We start from the raw sequence: 12,452 nt of genomic DNA, 5'->3' as shown, positions 1-12,452 counted from the left end.
GTGTGTGTGTGTGTGTGTGTGTTTTATAACTGTAACCCAACTACAAAACATGTTTGTAATTGTTACTTAAATAGAGATATTAATTAAAAAAAAAAGAACTGAAACAATGACAAAGCAATGCCTTCCAGGAACCTTTCTCTAAAAACAAACAAAAGCAAACAAACAAAACCCCCACCACCAACAACAACAACAAAAAATGCAAGGATGAACCCATTTCTCTGCTCATAGCAAGAGTCCCCTCTTGGTCTTGGTTCATGACTGTGAGTTTCTGAGAGAGGAGGGAAAACATTGGATTCTAGCGCTCATTGTTTCTCATCTTGGTAGCACAACAGAAACAAGAGGCAGAGGTGGTTCGAAGGACAAAAGGGTGAGTTTCTGCCTTTTCCACCTGAGCTCTCCCAAGGGTGACCTCTCCCCTCCTTTCCATGTAGGGCCTGAACCAGTTTGTCTGTGAATGACCATTATTTCCACAGTCTCTCGCTACAAATAATATATATATATATATATGTATATAGATATAGATATATATTACACGCAGAGGAACTGCTGAAGGGAAGAGATAAGATAGACATTTCTCAGAATCTGTTCTATCACTGGGCATGAAGCAGGGAGGTGCCTTCCCCCCAGTCTGGCCCTAGGAGAAAAAGGACAGAATACTAGCCTTTGAGCTTGGAAGAGTCCAAAGAATGATGAGATCAGACTCCACTGGGCAGGAACTACTGAGCTCTGAGGCTCAGGACCAAATGCAGATTCCCAGAGACTGTGCCTCTGAAAGGGCTCTGCAGAGGAGGCTGTGGGCCTATGTGAATCTTTGGTTCTTGTCCTTTCCTGGTTTTTTTTGAGACTCTCAGAGATTAGCATCCCCTAGTGCTCTGCAGGACATCTCTGGGAGTGCCAGTGCCAGGGCCTTCATTTACCAAAAGCCACTCTCTTGAATTCCTAGATTTGAAGCTTTGTGAAAGAGTGGCTGAGCTCAGGGTCACCCCAGAAACCCACACTCCTCAAAGGTAGCAGTTTCAGTCAGCCCCTCTTTCTTGCCCCTGTCTAAGGACGAGTGGTGGTAGCCGTAGTGTGGTTAGGAGAGTCAAGGAACAGGGAGGTGAAGGAAGGCCTTGGGGGTGAGGGTGTGGAGTAGAAGGGTAAGTCAAGGGTGTAAGACCATGGAGGAGAGTCAGAGTTCTTGGGAGCTCAGCCCTTTGTTAACAGCCCTCCAGTGCCTTATGCTTCTCCCACTACCACTCTCTTTCCTGCCTAAATTCCAGTCTAAATTCAGGCCCTGCATGAATCCCTCCAACAGGACACAGATAGTGTGGTCAGATAGTGACACCTTAATTCTTCAGCCTGTGCTCCTCCCTACAGCTTCTGTCCCATGCTGATGGTGTCCAACTTGTCATGCCTGATCTGGCTTATTATCCATGCGGTCCTTTCAGTAGACCTTTCATTTACCGCTGCAGTGATTTCAGCCTTTTCAGTGTCCTTGGCTCTGGCTCAGCCTCCTCCCTCATCTACTCTTTCACCCTTTTAAAGACCCTGGTCTTCCCTGCCCCACTCAGCTGCTCCCTCCCACTAAGCCTGTCCACATTGCACCCTCTTATCCTGATGGTCCACCTTCCTTTTCTCCTCCCTTCTATCTTATCTCTTCTCAGAAGCCGGAGGAGCAACAATTCCCTGCACCTCTCCAGAACAACTACACCTGAACCCCAATCCATCCCTCCCTCTGTGGTTCCTTCCTGCATTCCACATGACCACCCTTTCCCTCTCTGCTCCCTTGTTCCTCGAATTCTGCCCCCCATCCTCCTATAAGGCCAGGATGTGCCCCGAACCATACAAACCAAGAGCAAGAGGACCTCCTGGAGGAGGTGAAGCACCAGCCATCTGCCCTGGCCCCTTCCTCTGACCACATGTCTGAAGGGCCACCTCTAACCACTGGTGTGAACATGGATAACAAGAGCAATCCTGATGCTCCCACAATTGACCTGGACTCTATCAACCTGGAGCCTGGGTTTCTGAGAGAGAACAGATGCAACACATCAGATAGCCACCATGACCTCAAATAGTGAAGGTTTAAAAGGCCACAAAGAGAAGGCAGAAGATGACAGGCCACCACCAAGAATCGCCTAGGGAAAGCCCTGATGAAATGCCTTCCATGTGTTTGCTGTTGTAGGGGAAAGCCTTAAAAGTTCACAGAATCCTCAGAATTCTCTCAGGAATAAAAGCCACACCTACCCAGGAGCAGTCCCACCATCTACCAAAAGCCTATTTCCACAGGAACTAAAACGGGCCTACCCCCACCCTCTTGGTGTACCTTCCCCAACTCTCAATGTAAACTTACATTGAATATTGTGAAATGTTTTGTTTGCTGTCTTGGGAGTCTGAGGTTAGAGTTCCTAGGAGTATGATCTTAGGAAAAGAATGGACTTAGAAGAAAAGCTCTTAGAAAACTAGTTCTCCGAACTCCTCAGAAATAGGAGGAACTTGGAGGTCTCCTGTCCAGCTGTTCCCTGTAGGGGCTGCAGGAGATCTCAGTGTTCCTGAGAATGCAGAGCAGCACAACTTCCCCTCACTGGACACTTTCTCTCCATGCCAGATGTGGGGCTGGGGGTTCACTGAAGAGAACAAGGCCACGAATAATTCTCAGTGAAAGTTGTGAGTGACCTCCTCAGAGGATGCCACTGGGTGTGAAGCCTGACTGTGGGGCCATAAGGAGGTAGGAACAGTTTCCACAGGACATAGACTTCTAATTGGGGAGCTGGAGATCCTGCCCTGGTTGGGGCTCTGAGAGGACCCAGATCTTATTGGGGAAGGGTCCCTGACTCTTGGGGAGGGTCTCCACTTGGGAGAACGTAGACTGACCTAGTTGGGGCAGGGACCCATATTTGGTAAGGAAGGGGATCCTGAAATGGTGAGGGTAGCACCTCTTGTTTCATTCTGGAGAGAATGTGACCTGGTTGTGGAGAGACCCTGACAGGCTTGAAGTTGGGGGCCCTTACCTCATTGTAGAAGAGCCAACTTTCAACAGAGATACTGCCTTGTGTGCTGAGAAGCACCTTATTTTTAAAATCAGATTTATGTATTTATTTAAATAAGTTTGAATTTATTTGATTCAAAATCAATCACTTGAATTTGATGGGCCCAACAAAAGTTTAGAGGCTATTATGAACCCTTTTAACAGTGGTTAACAAATGAAACACAAGCCTGGTTTTCAAAAATTTACATTCAAGTAAGTGTTAGCAGATGACAGCATTGGAAACAACAACAACAACAACAACAACAATGGCAACCAAAGCAAACCCTGTGGCATGTTGTCAAAAAGAAGGAAAATGAAATAAGGAAACATCAAGTTGAATACCATATGTAGTTGGATGGTCAGAAACAGGCATTTATCTAAGTTAACATTGCTAGAAGTCTAAAACAAGAAAAAGGGGAAGATTTTAAGATATCAGTTTTATCAGAGGCTTGACAGGAAAGGAATCAAGAGAGTAAGCAGGCCCAAAAGTAGACATGTGCCTGCAATCTTCCAGCAGTAGAAGGTGATGATCAGAACTTACAGAGTAAAAAGTAGAGTAAGGTGTTGAAAAAAGGGGGAAATAAAGATTGAATTCTTTGTTTTGTTTTGTTTTTTTGGTTTTTCAGGCCACACCCGTTTGATGCTCAGGGGTTATTCCTGGCTAAGCGCTCAGAAATTGCCCCTGGCTTGGGGGGACCATATGGGACGCCAGGGGATCGAACCGTGGTCCTTTCCTTGGCTAGCGCTTGCAAGGCAGATACCTTGCCTCTAGCGCCACCTTGCCAGCCCCAAGATTGAATTCTTATACTATGAGATGTAAAGCAGCTCAAGAAACAGCTTTAGCTACAAGAATAGGAAGGGTGGCAAAGGAGGTGGTGATGAAAGGAGGTTAGGTGGAGGAGTATGTTCTTTGACTGCTTCTTTTTCTTAAGTGTCTAAGGAAGTAAAGTTACCAACCAAGTAAATGGCAAAGGAATTTTTAGAAGTGCCAGTAGAGAGTGAGGGTGCAAAAGAGCTATTTGGCAGGGTTGGAGTATGCATGGACTAGGACAATGAAGAGGAGTGACAGGCACCTCAAGTGTTGGGTATGTATGATTGCTTCATTTGGGATCCTGAAGTTTAAGACAGACCAGTTGGAGATTTAGTATTATTCTCTGCACACAGTCCAGCTTGCATTGATTCCAGCTTCACTCAGCATCCATATTGTAGTATCAGGAGGGAGATCAAAGGTTTTTCCTTCCTCTGTTTTCAGCTAGAAGAGTTGGATTGAGTGCAGAGAGAGATGGGGAGAGATCAGAGATAAAATTAAGTGTGAAAATACAAACTGTGTGTTTGTGTGTGTGTGTGTGTGTGTGTGTGTGTGTGAGAGAGAGAGAGAGAGAGAGACAGAGAGACAGAGAGAGAGACAGAGACAGAGAGAGATGAAGAAAGTGGATGAAGGGAGGAAGAGAGAATAGGAACCTACAGAGGAATTAAACAAAGGAGAGATCAAAAGATTATGTTCTTCATTTTCTGGCATCATAAAAAGACTTCGGAATTCGACAATGAACATGTCAGGAGCCTATAGTTGATGCCACGACAATATGCTTCAAGAGTGGAGAAACCCTGTATCTCTTAGGCCAAGGGAATTTCCTTTCTAATTTCCCCAATAATTACTGTGCCTATGCAAGAACAAAAACAAACAAAACAGAACAAACAAAAAATCTAACTTGCTACACCAGCTCCCCCTCCTAATTAAAAATTTTTTTTTCTTCTTTTAAATTTAAATTCACAGTTTCTACACAGGGGCTCATCCCTGCTTCTCCCTCTCCCCTACCCCCCCCCAGAACCATAAAACATGAATCAGCTTATTCTACCTCATAAATTGAGAAAAAAAAGTGGATGATATCAAGGGCAAGCAGTCTCATGAACACTGAGCGGAAATAAAATATGATCAGCCCTAAACAACCAATTCAAAGTCAATGACAATAGAATCAAGAGACCCTAACTACAATAAGGTATATATACAAAAGGAACCTGTTACACTAGCACTCCAGGGGGCTAAGGGTGGAAGTATGGGAAACATGCTGAGAACAGGGATGGAGGGAGGTCAACACTGGTGCTGGGAAATGCCCCAATTCACTGTCCCTATGTACCTTAAATACAATTGTAAAAGACTTGTCATTGACATTGGTCTCAATAAAATTATTTTTAAAAAGATTATGTTCTGGTAGTCTAACAAAATTTTGCCAATAGTAGATGTATGGTGTCAAAAGTGCAAGAAAAGTCTGAGAGAGAATTTGAAATAAATATTAAAAGAGGGGGTCCAATGTTTATAATGTTATCCAAAATGTTATGAAATAGATAGGAGTGAAGAGAAAAGAAAATTATTTTAAATGATAGTATCAAACCACTGAAAGACCCAAGAATGAGAAGGGAGAACAAATGATGAAGAGGAAGAACTCTGAAGATGTTTAGGATAAAGACTTCTGAGTGTTTTTTGTTTGTTTGTTTGTTTTTGTTTTGTTTTTGGGTCACACCCAGCAGCGCTCAGGGGATACTCCTGGCTCTATGCTCAGAAATCGCTCCTGGCAGGCTCGGGAGACCATATGGGATGCTGGGATTCGAACCACCATTCTTCTGCATGCAAGGCAAACACCCTACCTCCATGCTATCTCTCAGGCTCAAGCAAGTGTTTTTACTGCAGAGCTTCTAAGTTAATGTGCTGGTCTGCCAGCAACAGGGAAGCAGACAGCAAAGAAAGCCAAATGAATCCTCACATCATTGTCAGAATTCAAGTCCTTGAAAAAAAACCTTTGCAGAAAAATTAATGCAATATTTTTTTACAGAAAACATTGTTCACGATTGAGTTACAATGTACAACAATATTCACCAGTGCACTGTTTCCTGCTATCAATGTCCACAGTTTCCCTCTCACTCTCATTGATATCCCCTTTACTCCTCTATAGCCTTCCCACCTGCCTTTGGGACAAGCATTTTACTTCAATCTCCTCCTTCTTTTTGGACACTGTGGTTTGCACTACTGTGAATGAAGGGGTGCCATGCATGTTATTTTATTCCCTTTCAGCAACCAGTTCTTGTCCAGAGTGATCAGTTCTAACTATCACTTTCAAAGTGTAACCTTCTCTACTGCAACTGCAATCTGCTCTTTGTGGCAAGCTTCCTATAATGGAGTGGTCTTCCCAATTCTCATCTCTTATCATTTATACATATCATCCTCACACTGCCTTTTATTTTCCTTCTATCCCACAGGTGAGTGGGATTATTCTATACATATATCCCTTTCCCTCTGACTCATTTCACTCAGCATAATAATCTCCATTTCCATTCACGTATAAGTGAATTTCATGACTTCATTTTTTATAATGGCTACATAGCATTCCAATGGTGTAAATGTACCACAGTTTCTTTAGTCACTTATCTGTTGTTGAGGACCTGCGTTGCTTCCATATTTGGGCTATTGTAAATAGTGCTGTGATAAACATAGGAGTGCAGAGGGCATTTTTGTATTGCATTTTTACATTCCTAGGGGTCTATCCCTAGAAGTGGTATTGTTGGATCATATGGGAGCTCAATTTCCAGTTTTTTTTGGGGGGGTCACACCCAGAAGTGCTCAGGGACTACTCCTGGCTCTAGGCTCAGAAATCGCCCCTGGCAGGCACAGGGGACCATATGGGATGCCGGGATTCGAACCACCGTCCTTCTGCATGAAAGGCAAATGCTTTACCTCCATGCTATCTCTCCGGCCCCCTCAATTTCCATTTTTTAAAGAAATCTCCTTATTGTTTTCCATAAAGGCTGCTAGACAGCATTTTCACCAGAAGTGAATGAGAGTTCCTTTCACCCCATATCCCTGCCATTGATTGTTCTTTTTTATGTATGTGTGATGTATGCCAGTCACTGTGGTGTGAGGTAGAACCTCATTGTTGTTTTAATTTGCATCTCACTGAAGATGTAGTGATATGGAGCTTTTGTTGTTGTTGTTGTTGTTTTTGGGTCACACCTGGCAGCGCTCAGGGATTCCTCCTGGCTCTATACTCAGAAATCGCTCCTAACAGGCTCAGGGGACCATATGGGATGCCGGGATATGAACCACCATCCTTCTGCTTGCAAGGAAAACACCTTACCTCCATGCTATCTCTCTGGCCCCAGATGTGGAGCATTTTTACATGCCTTTTGGCCATTTGTATTTCTTCTTTGAGGAAGTGTCTGTTCATTTCTTCTCCCCACTTTTTGGTGGGGTTAGATGTCTTTTCTTGTTATGCCTGTTAGTACCTTTAAATATCATAAATATTAGCAACCTATCTGATGGATATTGGATAATGGAAATTCTGTGGGTGGCCTTTGTATTCTAGTTGCCATTTCCTTTGAGGTGCAGAAGCTTCTCATTTTAATATACTTTTATTTGTTTATATCTACTTTCATTTGTTTGACCTTTTGGTTTCTTCCTCGAAGATGCCATTAGTCTCAGTATCATGGAGTGTTTTACCTACATGTTCTTCTATATACCTTATCCTATTCACATTAGTGCCACAAAAATTCAAATACATAGGTGTCAACTTAACTAAAGAGGTGAAGGACCTAAACAAAGAAAACAACAAAACACTGCTTCATGAAATAAAAGAGGACTCAAGGAAATGGAGACACATACCCTGTTCATGGATTGGGAGGATTAACATCATTAAAATAGCAATACTCTCCAATGTGTTGTACAGATTTAATGAAATTCCTCTGAGGATACCCATGACATTCTTCAAAGAAGTGGATCAAACACTCCAGAAAAAATTCATTTGGAACAATAAACATCCATGAATAGCTAAAGAAACCCTTAGGGAAAAGAATATGGGAGGCATTAGTTTCCCCAACTTTAAATTGTACTACAAAGCAGTAGTCATTAAAACAGCATGGTATTGTAACAAAAACAGACCCTCAGATCAATGGTATAGACTTGAATATTCAAAGCTAAACTGACAGGTTTATGGTCAATTAATCTTTGATAAAAGAGCAAGAAATAAAAAGTGGGGCAAGGAAAACAGCTTCAATAAGTGGTGCTGAGGGGCTGGAGAGATAACATGGATTTAAGGCATTTGCCTTGAGCACAGAAGGTTGGTGGTTTGAATCCTGGCATCTCATATGGTCCCCCGAGCCTGCCAGGAGTGATTTCTGAGCACAGAGCCAGGAGTAAACCTGAGCGCTGCTGGGTATGACCCAAAACCAAAAGATAAATGAATGAATGAATGAATGAATAAGTGATGCTGAGAAAATTGGTCAACTACATACAAAAAAGAGAACTCAGACCTCTAATGCAGTGCTTCTCAATTATTTTCTGTCGTGCCCCTCTAGGAAAAAAGAAAACATTTTCTTTTTTGTTTTTGTTTTTATTTTTGTTTTTGGGCCACACTTGTTGGCACTCAGGGGTTACTCCTGGCTCTACACCCAGAAATCGCTCCTGGCAGGCTTGGAGACCATATGGGATGCTGGGATTCGAACCACTGTGCTTCTGCATCAAAGGCAAAGGCCTTACCTCCATGCTATCTCTCCGATCTCAGAAGAAAACATTTTTTTTCGTTTTCCCTCGTTTTCCCCTGCATGACTGTAAATAGTACCTTTATTTAAAAAAACTTTAACCTACAAACCAAAAATATATAAAATAATTTGAGCTGATTTTTTAATCAGAGGTGATGTCTGGATTAATGGCTACAATGAGCATGTTTTGGTTTTCGAAGTGGGGTTTGAAGCAGGACACAACAGCTCTCAGCTCCAGAGACATTTAGAGACATAAACACCATAAACATGGGGCTTAGCTTGTTATGACAATGTTCAGTGAGGTCAAACGCGCCCCCCTTTTACGGAGCCTCTGGGGGGCACGCCCCACTATTTTTTTTTTTTTTTTTTTTGGTTTTTGGGCCACACCCGGCAGTGCTCAAGGATTACTCCTGGCTGTCTGCTCAGAAATAGCTCCTGGCAGGCACAGGGGACCATATGGGACACCGAGATTCGAACCAACCACCTTTGGTCCTGGATCGGCTGCTTGCAAGGCAAACGCCTCTGTGCTATCTCTCCGGGCCCACGCCCCACTATTTGAGAAGCACTGTTTTAATACCATGCACAAAGGTCAAATAAAAATGGATTAAAGATCTTGATATCAAATCTGAAACCATTAAGTACTAAGAGGAAAACATAGGTATAATATTCCATGGCATTGTAGCTAAAGGCATCTTCATGGATAAAACCTTGTGGCTTTTTTTGCCGTTGGCCAAGCATGTGGAAGCAAACGTAAGTAAAGGAGTCTGTCTTAAATTGAGTGAGAAGCTTCTGCACTTCATAGGAAACAGTGAATAGGATATAAAGGCTACCCACAGATAGGAGAAACTATTAACTTAACAGTTATCTTAATAGATATCTTAATATCATCTGATAAAGGGTTAATATCTAAGATATACAAGGCACTGACAGAACTTAGCAAGAAAGAAAAACATTTAACCCCATCAATAATGGGGAGAAGAAATGAACAGACATCTCCTCAAAGAAAAACTACAGATGCCAAAAGGCATATAAAAATGTTCCACATCACTAATCATCACTGAGATGCAAATCAAAACAACAAATATGTATTATCTCACACCACAGGCACTGGTACACATCAAAAAGGAGAAAAAGCAGCGCTGGTGCAGATACAGAGGAAAAGGGACTCTCGTTCACTGTTGGTAGGAATATGGACTGGATCAGCCATTTTGGAAAACAATATTCCGCAGAAAATGAAATTGAGCTTCCATATGAGTCAGCAATACCATTCCTAGGAATATCCCCTTGGAGCTCAAAATCACCCCGTAGAAAATGCATTTGAATTTCTATGTTCATTGTAGCACTGTTTACAATAGCTGAATCTGGAAACAACCCCAGTGTCCGAGAACAGATGAGTGATAAAGATGGGGCCGGAGAGATAGCATAGAGGTAAGGTGTTTGCCTTTCATACAGAAGGTCATCGGTTTGAGTCCCGGCGTCCCATATGGTCCCCCATGCCTGCCAGGAGCAATTTCTGAGCATGGAGCCAGGAGTAACCTCTGAGCACTTCCAGGTGTGACCCAAAAACCACACACACACAAAAAAAGAAATCATAGTACAGGGCCCGGAGAGATAGCACAGTGGCGTTTGCCTTGCAAGCAGCTGATCCAGAACCAAAGGTGGCTGGTTCGAATCCCGGTGTCCCATATGGTCCCCCGTGCCTGCCAGGAGCTATTTCTGAGCAGACAGCCAGGAGTAACCCCTGAGCACCGCCGGGTGTGGCCCAAAAACAAACAAACAAACAAAAAAAAGAAATCATAGTACAGATACACAATGGAATACTATGCAACTATTAGGAAAAATTAAGTAATAAAATTTGCTTATACAAGAGTGGATGTTGAGTGAAATGAATTAGAGGGAGAGGGATCAACATAGAATAATCTCACTCATTTGAGAAATATAAGAGAGATAAAAGATAGTATGGTAATAATATCCAGAGATAATAGAGATGAAGGTCAGGGGGACTAGTCCATGATAGGGAGCTTGCCATAAATAGTGGATCAGTGGACTAGAAAAGGATCTTTATGATAACGGAAGTTGGAACTGATCACTCAGGACAAAAACAGGGTGATAAAAGGGGATAAAATCATTAGCAGTAGTGCAAAACACAGTACCAAGAAGGGGAAAGGAAGATAGATAGCTATAGACAGAAACCATTTGCTTAGGCAGGCAGGGGGTAGGAGAAGGAAAACTGGGACACTGATGGCAGGAAATGTGCACTGTAGATGGGTGGTATATATTGTATGAAACTCAATTATTAAAATTTCTGTAACCAAGGTGCTAAAATACATTTAATTAAAATCATAAATAATAAGAAAATTAAAAAAAATAGTCAGAGACTGGATAGATAATATGGAGGTAGGATGTTTGCCTTGCACATGGCTGATCCTTTTTGATCCTCAATATCCCATATGGTCACCTGAGCACTGCCAAGGAATGATTCCTAACAAGTAACCAACGAGCATCGACAGGTATAGCCCGAAAACAAAACAACTAAGCAAGTAATGGGCAGGAAGTGGCTCAGGAGACAGTAGAAAGATCCCTTTTGTGATTGGGTAGAGCTTTTGGGGGGTTTGCTTTTGTCTTAGGGTCCTACATAATTGTGCTCAGAGATTACTCTTAGCTCTGCTCAGAAAACCGTATGTGGGACTGGAATTCTAACCAGGGTGGGCTTCATGCAAGGTAAGAGCCTTATTTACTTTTATGGTCCACAGTACAGCTTTTTATGTATTCAAATATATTTTTATATTCTCAAAGATAATAGTACCTTTGATCATATTAAAGTGATCATATTTGATTATATGAAAAGCAGGAAGAAGCTTATAAGCTTCCTGAGAACATGAAGGAGCTTCCTCAGAAATGAAATTCGGGGCCGGAGAGATAGCACGGAGGGAAGGCATTTGCCTTTCATGCAGATGGATGGTGGTTTGAACCCCAGCATCCCATATGGTCTCCCGAGCCTGCCAGGAGCGATTTCTGAGCACAGAGCCAGGAGGAACCCCTGAGCGCTGCTGGGTGTGACCCAAAAAACCGAAAAAAAAAAAAAAAAAAAAACCAACAACCCTGAATGAAATTCCATCTTTTTTAGTGACTTCTAAGACTCCTCTGGGGTTGTCAGTTATTGTAAGCTGCCATGGCATGGTTATAGATGTCATTTACCAGCTATTACAGTTCCAATGCTCTGTCCTATCTGTATTTTTACACCACTCCACCATTAGTGAAGTATCAAGAATAAATTTAAAATAGGATATTTGGGAGCAAGAGTACAGTGAGTAAGGCATTTGTCTTATACACAGCTGATCCTGGTTTGATCCCTGGCACACCATATGGTCGCCTGAGTATCTCGGGACTGATTCCTGAGCAAAAAGCTAGAAATAGTCCCTGAGTATCACAGGATGTGAGCCAAGCAAACATCTTCCCTCAAATAGAACATTTTGTAAGATATTAAATGACCACTAATAAGAGAGGATTGACGTGAGGTCTTTTGATAGAGAAGCTACTACCACTTCCTATAGAACCTATAGAACATTTAAAGGTAATGTCTACAAAAATACCTTTCTTTATTTCTCTATTTCCTTTCCTTTTGTTGTTGTTGTTGTTGCTCAGGGCTTACTTATGGCTCTGACCTCAGGAATAACTTCTGGTGGGTTCGAGGCACCATACATATGAGGCGGTTACAGGGGATTGAATCCAGGTCGGCCACATGCAAGGCCAGCGCTCTGCCCGCTATACTATCATTCCTCACCCTTTAATATACAATTCTGTAAAAACGTCATGTAAAAATGCCTATTTCTCTCATTGGAGTCCTTTTAGGAACTATTTTCCCCTCACAGTAAGATTTTACCCATTCACAATCCACTGAATAAAAGTGGATAAGATC

The sequence above is a fragment of the Suncus etruscus genome, chromosome 7 (genome assembly GCF_024139225.1).
Source record: "Suncus etruscus isolate mSunEtr1 chromosome 7, mSunEtr1.pri.cur, whole genome shotgun sequence".
NCBI lineage: Eukaryota > Metazoa > Chordata > Mammalia > Eulipotyphla > Soricidae > Suncus > Suncus etruscus.
The sequence above is the reverse complement of the archived record's forward strand: the minus strand, read 5'-3'. Positions refer to the sequence as shown.